This window comes from Balaenoptera acutorostrata, chromosome 19, assembly GCF_949987535.1.
Source record: "Balaenoptera acutorostrata chromosome 19, mBalAcu1.1, whole genome shotgun sequence".
NCBI classification, from domain to species: Eukaryota; Metazoa; Chordata; class Mammalia; order Artiodactyla; family Balaenopteridae; genus Balaenoptera; species Balaenoptera acutorostrata.
The window spans coordinates 10,495,036-10,510,325 of record NC_080082.1 but is presented as its reverse complement, the minus strand read 5'-3'; the positions used below and the strand labels follow the sequence as shown (position 1 = coordinate 10,510,325).

General features: G+C 43.3%; 1 long non-coding RNA gene across 3 annotated transcripts in view; it reads right to left on the bottom strand.

Annotated features, from left to right (window-relative positions):
* LOC130705753 (uncharacterized) overlaps nt 1-15,290 on the bottom strand; it is a 101,724-nt gene that overhangs the window by 78,459 nt on the left and 7,975 nt on the right. For all 3 annotated transcript variants that reach the window (XR_009006143.1, XR_009006141.1, XR_009006142.1), the window contains exon 3: nt 14,351-14,478. This is a non-coding gene — a long non-coding RNA (uncharacterized LOC130705753). The remainder of the gene's footprint in view (nt 1-14,350; nt 14,479-15,290) is intronic.

The following is a 15,290-nucleotide window of genomic DNA, read 5'->3' as shown; positions in this document are numbered from 1 at the left end:
ATGAGTTAGGTACTAATAGCATCCCCATTTTACGCATGGTGAAACTGAGGCCCAGGGAGACACAGAGATTTGCCCAAGTCCACACAACTGGGAGCAGGTGAAGCCAGGACTCTGGTCTGAGAGATTCCAGAGCCACTGCTCTTCCTTCCCAGGAGACAGCCTCACCCTATTGCTTGGCTTCTGCCAAGGTCCAGTTCACTGAATATCTGGGAGAAAAGAGTGTGAGAGCCACGATGGGCCTGTTGCATAGCAACCCTGAGCTTGAGCCTGGTGAGGGGAGATAGGCTCCTTAAGTTTTTAAAACACCATCACTAAAAATAGCCTGAGCTATGACAGCTTAACACAAGGTCTCCTCCAAGAAAAACCCATCTCGCAACGGAATGTCTTTGCTGTGTTGTCCTTGAGAAAAGCATGTGAAATTATGGGAGGCTGGGTATCAGCAGCTTTTCCCAGAAAACACACTACTTCATTCCACTCCTTCACCTCAGAGGGGAGGGTGCAGCCATGTGTACGCGACTCATGAAATTGCTATCTCCATATTTTTTTCCCACTCCAAAGCTGTAATTCAATCCAGGTCGGGGCAAGAGCAGTCTGCCTGATTGCAAAACATGGCCTTCGGCTTCCCTGTATTAATCTCCCAGAAATTAATCACCTTGGTTGGAATCACCTTAGGTACAAACGTTTATAATGCCTACATTTGTCACTCTAGAAGAAACCGTGCCAATTCCAGGGGCACCAACTATAAATCTCATACCTTACAAGGAATAGTAGATATTTAATTAGATCTTAAAAAACCTCTTCACCTAGTACCTTGACGGTCTCCGGGTCCTCTTCTAAGGCTGATAATTAAAAGAACTCCTGTCTGAGCCTGCTGTATTTCTCTGGGAATCAGAAAGTGCCTATCACAGTAACTACTGAGCCTGAATATTGGCCTGGCTTGGGTAGGCACAGAAGCAACAAAAGAAATTTAAATGCAGCCACTTGCCCACAAAGAACAGTTGGCCATTTATTTATTCAAGGCAGAATAATGGTCCCCCAAGGTGTCCATCTTCTAATCCCCAGAACCTGTGAATTTGTTAAATTACATGGCAAAGGGAATTAAGGTTACAGATGGAATTAAAAGTGCTCATCTGCTAACTTTAAAATAGTGAGATTATTGGGATTAACATATACACATTACTATATATAAAACAGAAAACCAACAAGAACCTACTGTATAGCACAGGGAACTATACTTAATATTTTGTAATAACCTATAAGGGAGAAGAATATGAAAAAGAATAGAAATGTATTATATATATGTATAACTGAATCACTTTGCTGTACGCCTGAAACTTACACCACATTGTAAATCAACTATACTTCAATTTTTTAAAAAAAGGAGTATTTAACTCAAAAAATAAATAAAATAGTGAGGTCAGCCTGGATTATCCAGGTATGCCCAATGTAATCACAAGAGAAGCTTGAATCCTAACTCAGAGAAGACAGTTCTTTGGGACACTAGTCCCAAAGTCACAAGGTTCTTAAAAGTGCAAGAGGGCAGCAGAAGTAGAGAGTCAAAGGAATATATGATTAGAAAAGAAAGGCACACAGAGATGCAACACTGCTGGCTTTGAAGATGGAAAAAGGGGGTCCATGAGCCACTGAATGAAGGCAGCCTCTACAAGATGGAAAGAGCAAGGAGACAGTTCTCCCCTAGAACATCCAGAGCCTGCCAACACCTTGGTTCTACCCCAGTGAAACCCCTTTTGTACTTCTGACCTCCTGAACTATAAGACAATATATTTGCATTGCTCTGTCACAAAGTTGTGGCAATTTGTTACAGTGGTGATAGACAGGAAATGAATACAAGCACTTACTTGGTATTTAATTATCAGCACAGTGGTCAGTACTAGGCAGACAACAGTGCAGCTACAGCTACCACCTTTCCCCTCCTGCAGTTTATACTCTCGTGGTGCAGACAAGAGGGGAAAATAAATAATTAAAGGCGATAAAACGGGCAAAGGAGAAAAAACAAAGAGCAGTTGGCGGAAAGACTAATAGAATGGGCATGATGGGAGGTATCTCTGAAGAGGTGACATCTTCCCCTAAAGGGAAGGAGTTGAGGGGGAGAGCATTCCCGGTGCAGGGGACATATGCAAAGGTCCTGGGGTGGAAAAGAGCTTGGCACATTCCAGGCACTGACGGAAAAACAATGTGGTTGGAGCACAGCAGGCCAAAAAAAAGAGAGGCATGAGGTGACACTGACCAACAAAGAAAGGGACAGTTGTGCTGGGCCTCGAAGACCTTGGTTCCAGTTTGGATTATCTTCTGAGAGTTTTGTGTTTGAAGGATTTTAAGTAGACTGCCAAGATGCAATTCAAATTTAAGAAGATCTCTTTTGCTGCTGTGCAGAGGAACAGGTTGAAATGGAAGGATGCAGAGACACTAGGCCATTCCCCACATGGGGAAATGTCTGTGGCTTAGATTTGGGCAGTAGCAATGGAGCTGGAGAGGGTCAGGTTCAAGAAGCAAAGGATGAGGAAAGTATAGCACCTTTGGGTTCGTTTTTATTGCTGCCACCACAGTTTTCTTCAGCAAGAGACACACAAGAGGTTGGGTGCCACCTTTATCTTGTACACTAGTCAATTCTTGAAAATATATTCATTCATTCAACAAGTGTTTATTGAGTACCGACCATGAGCCAGGTGCTGTTTAGGTACTGGAGATACAGCAGTAAACTCAACATAAGCCCTTTTCCCATAGTGTTTATCTTCTAGTGGGTTAGACAGACAACAAATAAATAAATGTAAAAATGTACAGTGAAATTTCAGTTTCACAGTTATAGGCAATGAAAAGAAAAGCAGGGGATCGCTACTTCAGATAGGACGGAAATCCTGGCTAACTCACGGAAATCACAAGTTTATTATTTAGCCTAATTAGGCAATAGAAAATAGAGATGTTAATTGCACAGTTAAGATAATTAGTAATAACTGCAAACAGGGGTTGTCATGAGCCCTGAGGCAGCTACCTCGTTTTCTGTCAAAAAGTGTTCCTTGGTGAATCTTGAATTGGGCCATGGAGAATGCCTTTATTTTTGATACAAGGAAAGGAGTAGAAAGAATAGTATAAATAAAAGGGTAGAGGTGGAGGGGGAGGAAAAGAAATGGGCAGGCTGAAACCAAGCAGGACCCTGTAAGGCCCTCCCAAGTACCAAGGCCTTTTTGTGTCCCCCATTGCTTGTTTGTAGGAAAAAGGTTTCAGCCTCCTAGACCTTCCCTGAGTTCCAAAGGGCAGATTCAAACAGCTACTAATTAGGGGAGTGAGGAAATGCAGAAAGAAACAATAGTGCAGCATGGGACCTGGCGCCCATTCTTCCTGGGGGCGGGGCGGGAGCTGCGTAGAGAAATCTGATACAGATCTCTGAGTTCTTCCTTCAGAACTAAGGCCTCCACCCCTGCAGAGGATGGTGACCTCAGGCTGAGCACAAGCCCAGACTGGTTGGAACCAGAAGGTGGATGGCTGAGATTCCCAGAAAGTCATCCTGTTATCTCACCGCTAGAGAATCAGAGGAGGGTCACACACCTGCAGCCCTCCCCCGCAAATGCTGCTTCTATAACAGCTTCTTCCCTGAAACCCATCCGGTCTTTTGAGCAGCGGCCGCCCTGTTCTCCTTGCATGGCCCTGCAATACATAATCCTTTCTCCACTCCAAACTCCAACATTTCAGTGTGTTTGGCCTCACTGGGCACTGGGCACACGAACTTGTCTTCAACAACAATGACACGGCCAGGTCTCAGCACCAGACTTTGTCAATCTCATCACTGACAACTGGACCACTGCACGCTTTCTTAGAGACGCGAAAGTATCAACGAGAGGAAGGAAGAAGTAATGAGGAATTCCAATCACGCTAACAGATTTATCTTTAACTAACATACCTGAACTGTATGATTTGTGTCGTATATTTAAATACAGAATTCCCCTACAAAGTTAAACTTCCTTTTCATTCAGGTATTACTGAAATTGCTAAGACCAGAAAGACACTGCTGCTCAAACTGGAGGTTTACCAGCCACCACCAGCAAAAGCAGTCCGGCAGGTAAAGTCTTTGGAAATTGCTCTGTGCTAAAAATAGAAAACTAGCCAAATGCTGAGCACATCACCAACACAAAAGAGATATTAGACTTTGGGCTTCTTGATGGCAGGGGCCAACTTGCCAGCGTTCGGTTCCGGCCTAGTGCACAGTGGGTGCATATGACGATGTGAGAAGACAGATTCGTTGGTATATTTGAGGAATAAATTAGTAACATAATCAAGTGTGACTGTACCACTACCATGTACAAAATGGCTCTGTTTCTTGCAGCAATGCCTGGGACGTAGTCTTTGAAGTAAAAATGTCTATTTATAGAGAAGGCAAAAGACGTATGAAATGATCGATAAACATTTGTTAAGCAACTGCATCTAAGTATGGGACACGATGCCCAGTGAAGGTCAGACAAGATATGTCACAGGAGAACTTCTGCTTTTTGAGAGGTTTTCATGCTCGAGAGAGAGAGAGAGAGAGAGAGAGAGAAAATATCCAAGTAAAATGTGAAGATGATGAGGATGATGGTAAGAAGGAGGAGGAGAATTTCCACCATTGATTGAAGTCTTACTATTTGTTTAGAATTCACTAAAATGTTATATTTATCATCACATTTAATCCACACAACAGCCCGATGAGGAAGTCACTGGATTATCCACATTTTACAGATGAGAAAAGTAAGGATCAGAGAGGGTAAGAAACTAGCCCCAAGTCAGGCAGCCTACAAAGAATGGAGCTGGGGTTTAAACCCCTGTGTCCCATGCTCAAAAATCCTGTTTTATGTCACTCCTGCTGATTGGGTAATGAGGGGGACACTTGATTGAAAGAGAAAATATCTGGGAGTATAAATTGCAGCCTCATATTCCATAATAAATACAGGAAAAGTCAGTAACTGTTCACCCTACAAAATGGAATAGAAAGACTCCCACTTTGGCAGAAAGGGTTTTATCCATGTTTTACAGATGAGAAAAGTAAGGATCAGAGAGGGTAAGAAACTAGCCCCAGGTCACACAGCCTACAAATAGTGGAGCTGGGATTTAAACCCCTGTAGCCTGCCCTCAAAAATCCTGTTTTATGCTGCTCCCACTGATATGTAATGAGGGGTCACTTGATCTACAGAGAAAAACATCTGGGACTGTAAACTGCAGCCTCATATTCCATGTTAAATACAGGAAAAGTCAGCAGCTATTCACTCTACCAAATGGAACAGAAAGACTCCTACTCTCTGGCAGAAAGAGAGATGAAAAGGCACTTTTTTTAGAGGTTGTAATTAGCATCAGTGTCATCCTCAACATCATCATCCTTTGAGAGAGAATAACTTTAATGACATCATATTCTTAGCCTACACTGATATAACACAAACTGACTCAAACTTCATTCCATCAAAAATGCAAGTTTTATTCAAATATTAAAACTATATTTTTGAAAAAACATGATCTGGAGAAAAGTCCATGCTATACAATGTTTAGTGATAAAAAGAAGGATATAAAACTGTATATAGTGTAGCATACTCCTATTTGTATGTCGGAAAACACCTTTCTAAGAATATATGAGGGAATTCCCTGGTGGTCCAGTGGTTAGGACTCTGAGCTTTCACTGCAGCCACCCGGGTTCAATCCCTGGTCAGGAACTAAGATCCCGCAAGCTGCTCAGCGCAGCCAAAAAAAAAAAAAGGACAGCTTTAGGACAATTGAGAAAATTTGACTATGGATGGTAGTAGTATCATATCAATGTTAGAAATCATAATTAGTGTAAAAAAAAATTAAAATGAAATTGGAAAGAAATGAAATAAAATACCATTCATAAAAACGAATATATGAGTTAAAATATGTAAAAAAAGTTACAGACAAATGTAAATACTATAAGTATTTCTGCATGGTGGTATTTCAGGTTATTTCTATTTTCTCCCTTAATTATCTTCTTTTTACCAAGTTTTCTAGGCAGATTTATAGTATTCCTTTATCTGAAAAATATTAATCTCAAAATCTACACACACACACATCTACTTACAGTATTAAAAATCAAATAGAAATTATACTGTTATTCACAGACTATTTCTAAATTTATAGAAGTCAGTTGGTATACTGAAGAAGAATCAAGAATCCAGGATAATATTTCTTCTTGATTCCTTAACTCTACTTTATTAATATGATGAAAGGCTATTTTCCTAGTTCCAGGAGGGTGTGAAATAGGTTTTTCTCGTCTAAATGAATAACCATTACCTGGAGCCAAAGACTCATACACGACGGGAAAAAAATCACAAACATGATTTAAGGCTTCCTCTCATTTTCCCAGAAATCCAGTGTAAAAGAGAAGAGAAGAATCTTAGCAAAAAAGGAAAATAAGAGTTATAATTTCTCACCAACCCAGATAGAATCACATGTACCAGAGGGGGAGGGGACCATTGGACCATTGGTTAGATGGAATCTAACTTCCGTGGCCAGAGAGGTCAGGCAGACCAGCTCTCCTTCAGCCTAATGAAGGAGGCTGGAAAAAATCCCCACTATCCCCAGGCACTGCCAAACAAACATTTAGCATATTCTGTGTTTCAAGAAAAATGGGAGGGAGTATTTGTGGAAATGAAGATGATTCTTATTTTTTCCCAAAGTTTGAGATGTAGGTAAATAAAAAATTTCCCTCTCATCTTTCTCTCACTTGTGTTAATGTTTGTCTCACAATGATGGAAAGGGATGCTCAGCTTCAATGACTAGAGGACAGACAATAGGGAATGGTACAGACTATGGTGAACTTAAGGGGCAGCTGTCAGCGATCTCTAGCTAATTCGTGGCATATTCTAAGCTCAAAATGTAGCCTGCAACAGAGTTACTGGGGAATCTTTTAAAAATTAATCCTGAGCCACAAAACCAAAGATTCTATTCACTTTGTTTAGACCAAGGTTCTGGAATCTGCATTTTAACAATCACCCTGAGTCAGCACTAACCAATAAAAATATAATGTGTGCTACAATTGCAAGCCACATTGTAACTTTACATAATGTAGTAGCCATATGTCTAAAAAGTAAAAAGAAACAGAAGAAATTAATGTTAATAACATATTTCATCTCATCTATCATTTGAGCATGTGATCCTAATTAACAAAATGATTAAGTTTTCCTACTAAGTCTTCAAAATTTGGTGCGTATTTTACACTGCAGCATACCTCAATTCATTGTAGCCACATTTCAAGTGCTCAGTTGTTATTGCAAGACACTTATCTTTCTGGTTCATCTTTATGAAAGTCATACTTATACTGATTCCCATTGCTGAAGTATAAGCTGCTTGTCTTAGTCTGCTGAGGCCCCTATAACAAAATACTGCAGACTGGGTGGCTTATAAACAACAGAAATTTACTTTTCAAAGTTCTGAAGGCTGGATGTCCAAGATCACGGTGCCAGCACAGTCGGGCGGGGGAACCTCTTCCAGGTCACAGACTTCTCATTATATCCCCACAAAGTGGAAGGACTAGGGAGCTCAGCAGGGTCTCTTATATAAGAACATTAATCCCACTCATGCAGGCAGCACCCTCATGACCCCATCACCTCCCAAAGGCTCCACCTCCTGATACCAACACTTTGGGCAATAAGTTTCAACACGTGAACTTTGAAGGAATACAAACATTTAAACATAGCAGTGCTCAAAGCCAAAAAATGTATTTGGCTCTCACTTGCTCCAATACCTCTCTCCAGCTCTGCCTCATATTAACCCCATGACTTTGGACAAGGGGCCCCTTCACCTGTCAAGATGACAATTTCCTCATCTACAGCTGAGTCACTTGAACTAGGAGATCTCTGGAGACTCTTCTTTGACGGCATAGTGCTAATACATGGATTATCTGTCCTTTGGTCCCAAGAAAAGAGTATTTTTCTTTTCTTTCTGTCTTTGTTTTGTGATGCTTCTCAGGAAGTTAAAAGTGAGGGATGAAGGACCTGGTATAGACATGGTCTAAAGGCATGGTCCAAGGCATGACCTGGTTTAGGTAGCCAACCAGGAAGCTCCATTTCTGTGAGGCTGTGAGGAGGTGAGCCATCACCAACCTGTAAGGCACTCACATCTGGGAGAGCCCACCTCTCAGAAGAAACGCTGCTCTCAACTTCATGCCCCCTATGAGCAAGCTGATTACTTACCGTGCATATAATTTAAACTTCTGGTGTTAATTAGGACAAGTGAGACAATGCTCATACAACAAACAACCTTCAAATCTCAGTTGCTTAAAACAGAAGTGTATTTTTAACTCATACAACATATCCAATGTAGGCCAACGCTGTTTTGGGTTTGAATTGTGTTCCCCCAAAATGCATATATTGATGCCCTAACCTCAGAATGTGACCTTATTTGGTAGTAAGGTCATCATGTAACTTGTTAAGATGAGGTCTCCTGGAGTAAGGTGGGCCTTTAATCCAATATGACTGGCGTCCTTATAAAAGGGGGAAGTTGGGAGACAGATGCACACAGGGAGAGAGCCATGTAAAGATGAAAGCAGAGATGGGGTGATGTTTCTACAAGCCAAGGAATGCCAAAGATTGGAAGCAAACCACTAGAAGCTGGGTGAGAGGCATGGAATAGGTTCTCCCTCACAGCCATCAGAAGGAACCAACCCTGATGACACCTTGACCATGTGTTGATACTTCTAACTTCCAGAACTGTGAGACCACACAATTCTGTTATTTAACCCACTCAGTTTGTGATACCTTGTTTACAGCAGCCCAAGCAAATTGTCCCCCAGCAGCCTGAGATAATGAATACTTTACCATCTGGTAGCTGTGCCCTGTGGAACTCATGGCCTCCTCAGTAGTAAGACCCAGGGAAGAGCTGCCAGGAGGCCCTTCCATGCTTTGGCCCAGAAGCGACACAGGCCACTTCTGTTCAAAGGCTGTTGGTCAGGACTAGTCCTACAGGTCTTGACAGCAGGGCTGAGAAACAGACACAACGTTGGGTGACCATCACTCTCTGGCACCTTCCACCAGGGACCCTCCCCAGAGACTAAATATTTCTGCCAAACAATGCTCTGCTGGGTGGTAACTACGTAGTCATTCCAGTCTACCCCCTTTGCAAGTTGCAGGGGCGTTGGAAGAGCTATCAGGAAGTACTAGAGGTGCATGGACAGTTTCATTTCATTTCGGATGACCATGGTAATGGAACTGTTGTAACTTTAATCGGCTGTCAAGAGTGTTGTACCAAGACAGACTCAGCTCTGCATGGGTTCTGTGATGACAACTGACAGCAATTATGATGGGGGAACAATGGAAGAGAAAGAGAGTGTGTGTACCATGGACTTGCCCCTCCAGTTCGAGGGGGAACAGACTTGGATGATGGGGCAGCGCTTATATCTGGGTCAGCATAGAAAAGGGGTCAGAATGCCTGAGCTTAGGCCTCTTTTCCATATAACATGATAAAAATCCTTCCCCAGATATGTGCATCCCTTTGTGATTTTCAAACTGCTTGTACTTCTGTTACCTCGTTTGGTATTCTCAACACTCTTAGAAGATACGCATTTTAGGTAAAGGAAGAAAATGTTTCAGGGGAGTTAGATGATTTTCCTGAAGGCATGCAGTGTGAGTGGTTGTCAAAACCAAGGTTAGAGCCTACATTTCTCGCGGCTGCTAGCAGGAGCCCTTGCCATAGCCCTGGCACAGAGGCCTGGCTCTCATTGGTGACTGGAAAACCTCCTGGTCTCTGTTCTAGAAAAGTTTTTGAACCAACAACCAAAAAAGAAAACACTTCGCTCAGCAGCCCATGAATAAGACACCCTCTTCGAGCAAGCTTGTGGAAAGTTCTTGGAGTGACATCAACAAGGAGTTGGCCGCCATGATTCCTCTTGACCTTCAGGACTCAGTAAGGTATGGCTGGTTCTGAAGGACGCATGGGTTAAAGTGCTTTTGCTCCATCCAATCTATCTCACAGGGCAGCCTTGTAAAGGAAACCAAAGCTGCCTGCTCCAGAATTCAACGAAGAGGCCAGCATAGAAACACACACGCAAGCACCAAGCTTTTAGGTGTCCAGGGACACAATCAGGTAGTCATTCCCCTCCCCAAACCACCGGCTTGAGAAGCTTTCCAAATGCGCAGCCTGAGAAGGATTATTAAAGTGCTTCTTTTTAAGATGACTTTTTAATTGCAAAATGAAAATATCCCAGCATCTCTGCCTCACTGACATTAGGGAAATATTTAGAAAGCATTTGTGTGTCCTAAGAGAAAGGCTGGTACATAATTGCAAATTATGACCACTTTTGCAGGTCACGCTGACAAGATTATCTCCCAGCAGGCTGACAATCAGAAATCTGCTTCTAATCTGGTGGTTTTTCACAGCTGGTAACCTTTTTATTTATTCCTGGATAGAATGGAAATGAGTGTTGTATGTCTTCTCCTCTCACTTTCATGGACCATTTATCATATCAAAACCCATTTGTCTGCGTACCAGCCTAACCAAATTAGGTAAACAGAGTTCTAGAAGCAACCAACAGCTGTTAGCGAGAGGAGTAATCACAAAACACAAAGCTTCATGGCAGCAGCTGCCACATAAACACAGTTTTCAAAAACATGGCAGCTCAGAGGCAGTTTCAGGAGAGAATCTTCAGAGGACTGTTAGAGTGCTCATAATGTTTAATTTGAAACAGAGGTTTGCATTTCCAATTCCTTAATATGGTAGGAAAAGCACTGTATGATCTGGCCCCGCCCATCTCTCTGAGCTCTTCAACCCTCCGTCCATCCCCCTCCCTTCCTGCAGTGCCCTGGTCTTCTTTTGGGTCCTCCAATGCTCTGAGCTCCTTCCACCCCAGGACCTGAGTGTGTACATCCCTCCTTCTGCTGAAAGGTAGAGCGAACACACAGACACCTGCATGTTCATTCATTCACCCAACACTTACTGAGCATCTAAGGTACCAAAGGACTTGTGCCAAGTGCTATCAAGATGCAGAGATAAATGAGACATTGATTCGCAAGTTCAGCCATCAGCACAGCCCACAGGTTGTGTTTAGACATCCATATAAGAAATCATGATAGAAGCCAAGACTTGAAAAGCTTCATAGGAGAATATATGCCCACAGTTGTTCTAAGAATTTTATGCACATTAACAATACAAAACAATCCTAAGAGGTAGATCCAGTTATTAGGCTCCTTTGAAAAGGAGGCTTAGGGAGATGATCTGGTCCAAAGTCACAAGAGGATAAAGGAAGGAAGAGGGGAAGGAGGTCTGGGGCAGGGCCTGAGACTCTGCACACCTAACAAGCTCCCGGGTGATGCAGATGCTATTAATGCAGAGACCACCTCTGGACAAACAGGGCTCTGGAGCGGCAGTTCTCAGTGCGTGGTTCCTGGAGCACCAGCTGCAGTATCACCTGAGTGCCTGCTAGAAATGCAGATTCTCAGCTCCACCCCAGACCTGCTGAATCAGAAGCTCCCGGGTGGAGCCCAGCCGCCTGTGTGAACAAGACCTCCAGGGGACGATACACACTGAAATTTGAGAACCACTGCCCTAGACAGCAGTGTATTCTCTAGTCTCCTTCATTTATGGGTGTGTGTTTTTTTTCCCTGCTGGACACTCTGTCTCATTTCCAGATGAGGGAAGAAGCCTTGATGTCCTTACTGCACGCACGGTGGGGCCAATGCACAGTCCTCCCTGGCAAATCCTCTCAGCTTCTCAAAGATGGTGAATTGTGCGGAGCATTCCTAAAACCCTAGACCAGACCCCCGACTCAGCTTTTTCTAGATTCACCATTAGCCCCTTTAGCCTGAGTTATGTAATTCTCAAAAACCATGTATATATATATACACACATATATATAGTTTATATACCTGTGTGTGTGTGTGTGTATATATATATATATATGTTTTTGATTTGATAGATTTGTGGTAAGGTACACACTGGGCTATAAGGAATGTTTCCAAGATCTAAATGCATTAACAACAACACAATAGAAATGGAAACTGCTGAACGTGTAGTATTACAGAAAAACACCTCACTCTGATTAACAGGATATCAGTCTTTGTTAGATAGAAGATTATAATCTCTTAATAAGGGTACAAGCAAGGGTACAATCATAATTTTATGAGCCCTGACTTTAATTTCAATAGAAATTGGAGACATTTGTTTCCACTGTATCAAATTTGCCTCCGGATTCTGGCAATCTGTACTAGTCAAGATAGAATGGGGGCTTCCCTGGTGGCGCAGTGGTTGAGAATCTGCCTGCCAATGCAGGGGACACGGGTTCGAGCCCTGGTCTGGGAAGATCCCACATGCCGCGGAGCAACTGGACCCCTGAGCCACAATTACTGAGCCTGTGCATCTGGAGCCTGTGCTCCACAAGAAGAGAGGCCGCGATGGTGAGAGGCCCACGCACCGCGATGAAGAGTGGCCCCCGCTTGCCACAACTAGAGAAAGCCCTCGCGCAGAAATGAAGACCGAACACAGCCATAAATAAATAAAATAAAAATTTTAAGACAGAATGGGCTGAGTACTAAATAAAAGAGATTTTCAGTGGTTTGTCTCCTTCATGATCACATGGCATGTCCAGCCTTGCATGTGTGTGTGCACGTGTGTGTGTGTGCGTGTGCGTGTGTGTGTGCATACGTGCGTGTGTGCATGCATGCGTGTGTGCGTATGCGCGTGTGTGTGCGTGTGTGTGTGGTGGTAGCAGGGAGGAGTGCTGTGCTCCCCCCAATCACTCAGGACCCCAGGCTACAAGAGCTCTGCCATCTTGGGACATAGCTCCCGCAGCCTGTGGCCCCGATCCTGGTGCAGGGTAGAAACTGGAGACCTAGCTGTGGCTTTTTCACTCTCTCAACCAGAAGTGGTGCACATCACTTCCACTCACGTTTCATTGGCCAGAACGAGTCTCATGGCTCTGCTTAGCTGCAAGGGAAGCTGGGAAGGGTAGTCCCCTATACATCCAGGAAGAAAGAGAGAACTAGAAATTGATGAACAATAGTAATGCCTCCACATACAGCTGAAATAAGTTGCATTTGCAACTCCATAAGCGTAATAAGGTATCAAAATGGGTGACAATCAACTGAATAAGATCTCTACAAATCAGCATGTATGAGACTGCCATTGACGAAGCATTTATTATGTGCCAGGCACTGACTATCCTATTTTGCATACATCATCTCAACAGGTGTGAAAGCAGCCCTCTGAGGTGGTCCCATTTTTTTACTTAGCCAGGGTAAACCTCTAGCCAAGATCTGAGGCAAGATTTGAACTCACTTTCATCTGACTCCAGAGCACTCAAACCCAACCCATGTGCAGTCCCCATGGGTAACAATGCCAATCTCCTCCCATTGTTTCAAAGCTCCTGCTGGTTCTATATTGCCTTTCTGTGGACTACAAAGTTGCTTAAATCAGATCCTACTAAGGATGGTCTTTAATCTCTGCAGGGCATTGTCTAGTGTACTGAGTCCAGGACTGCAGCCAGTTAGAACTTCGTAAGGTCAGGTCTCTGAAAACACCATTAGTTAAACACACACACTTGTGTATACACACACGCAATGCCCCCACCCCTCAGGGGTCAGCACAGCCTTAAGACTTAGAGGCTGATCTATTCTCACTTTGTCTTCTGTTCTATGAGAGAGATGGGGGCCCTGGTCCTCCCCAGAGCTAGAGGAGCCTATCATCTGTGGACACGCTACAAGGAAAATGTCATCTGGAAACATTTAGCAGGACATAGACATGGAATGAGCAAGAGAGGAGGCTTCTTGCTTCCTTCCCTCAGCTCCCTGGAGGTTCAAAGATAAACTTCAATGCCATGAACATCTTGTCACCTTGCCCTCAGCTTCTGGTACAATCTCCTCCTCTTTCCCATTTGTATGATTCATATTCTCCAGTTGTCTTTAGTTTTATATCAAGCAAATCGTCTTAGACCATTTTTTAATAGGCAGAGTATACATCACAAATAAAGGACATCAGAGGGCATATATGTATTCATATATATACACATGTATGTATGTATATATTAAGTAGCAATCAAATAGACACAGAAAAATAGACCTAAAAAGTCTAAAAACCATGTTCAATAAGGAGCAAAATGTCATAGGGTGGATATGGACACTGGAGTGAAATGGTTTATATCCAAATCCTAGCCCAGATATACCTGCTCTGTGATGCTCAGTTGTCTATCCGCTCGCTGCCTCGGTGCACTCATCACACACACAGAAAAGAAAAGCATCTCTACCTGGGGGGGGTCGTCACAAAGGTTAACTAAGCCCTTCCATGTAAAGCAATGAACGCACTTTCCCACAACGCCTCACACAGGGCTTGAAACATAAGCAGTCGTTGTTGATGCTGATGTGTTGCTACTGACCTCATCATCCTTCAGCTGGGGTAAGGAGCGTAAAGCTCACGTGACTGTGGCGGAGGGTCCAGGAGGGAAAACGAGCAACTCCGGGGCTGCCAAGGTTGAGGAAGATTCTGTGGGGAGTACCTTCTTACCTAGAGAGAACAGGATGTACATTTTAACCTCTACACAAGGTCGGACAGGACCCACATTGTAGAAACGATGAACATCTCATTTCCCATGAGGCTGTACAAATTAGCCTAGTTCACTGCACAGTATCTATTCGGGGAACAAAACGTTGCTTTAATTAGGAAGAAAGACAAACAACATTAAAAGAAACATGTTCTGTTTTTTGTCCCTGCCTCTAAAGCACATCTGTATTCTGAATGACAAAGCAGAGAGGAAATACAGCCTGACTGCGGTGCCCTTTTTCCCAGAAGGATGACTCATCTCCTTAACATCCGGACAAGACGTGTTTATAAGGATGGCAACTTTTGAGAGCCACTGGTTTGCATGTTTTAGGCTATGTCTTTTGCTTCCCTGTAGATACAATGGAGCAAGTTCATTTTAAATGCACAATCTTATAAAAATGTATAAAAGCAGGTACCAGGCATATATCATGCGTGTGTATCATCGGCACAGATACATCAGTGGATTTGTTTGTGGGCTGGTAACCTGGCCAGAATTCCAGAAAACAGAGAGTGGCTTACTCCTCTAGCACTTTCTCTTCCCCAGTAGAGGAGCCAGCACCTCCTGGAGATAGCGAGGTAACTCCAACATCCTGACCCTCTTAGAAGATGCTCCTATAAGGTGATTCTCTCCCTCCCTCTCTCTCTCTCTCCCTCTCTCTCTCTCTCTCTCTCTCCCTCTCCCTCTTTCTCTCTCTCTCAATTCATGTACTGGCCTCCGTGAATCTTTGCAGTATTATCTCCTGCCACTGGGAGATCCACTGTGTCTTCAAACAAAG